Genomic DNA, 1,036 nt, shown 5'->3' with positions numbered 1-1,036 from the left:
GATCATGATGTGGCCGTAAACCCTTCTTAAGGCCAAGCTTGGGCCGTAAACACTTTAAGCATCCTTGGCCGTGAACACTTCTTGGCCGTAAACACTTCCTTGTGTGGCCGTGAACTCCCTTCAATCAATCACATGTGATTCTAACACTCCATTGAGAGTGTTTCCTAGTTCCTAAGGTTGTTTCCTTGCAAGTTAGTGGGTTATAAACACTAATTACATGCCTATATATGCCATTATATGTCATTTAGGACTCGTTTGTGTCTCGGGACTTCATTCGTGGAACTTCTCATCCTTACTCGAATCTTCAATTGAGTCACCCACATAAGGTGAGTTCATACCCCTATAATCAATATTTTAAATGCTTTTAGGGGGAGATACAAGTTTAACACAATGTTATTGTGTTAATGTTTAACTGTGATAACCATCACATTAAAGGATCTCTTATGCTTTTGTAAGTGATCAAAACAATTCAAAAACTCTTTTTAAAAGATATTAGTTTGTTGTTCGTAAAACTTCATTCTTAAAGTAAATGCTTAACTCAGTAGGTAATTGGGTCTCTTCTATATGCCAGTAACAGTTCAAAACAAGCATACTAGTAAACTATAATAGGTATAGTTTAAAGGTTCAGTTCATACTACACTAGAACAGGGAGGAAAATACTATAATTAGAACAGGGAGGAATATACTATAACAAGAACAGGGAGGAACATATTATAACTAGAATAGGGAGGAATATACTATAACTAGAACAGAGAGGAACATACTATAACTAGAACAGGAGGAACATACTATTACAAAAACAAGATAACATTAATGTGAGCCGCTACTTCATGGCATAGCAATATACTTGTTGTGTCACGTTTTGTAACCAGAGTCTCCTGGAGGGAGAGCATGAGTTTGTGTATAGATCTATACGGGATTGACCATCCTACACCTTGCTGCTAGCTACAGTGGGACCTGCAGGTCTACGGGTGACAAATGTCATACCATTTCGATGTCTTTTGATGTCGTGTTTTATACTAGTCAATCGAGTATG

Source organism: Lactuca virosa, chromosome 9 (genome assembly GCF_052849685.1).
Source record: "Lactuca virosa cultivar CGN04683 chromosome 9, Lactuca_virosa_CGN04683_v6, whole genome shotgun sequence".
NCBI classification, from domain to species: domain Eukaryota; kingdom Viridiplantae; phylum Streptophyta; class Magnoliopsida; order Asterales; family Asteraceae; genus Lactuca; species Lactuca virosa.
This window is presented reverse-complemented; position numbering follows the sequence as displayed.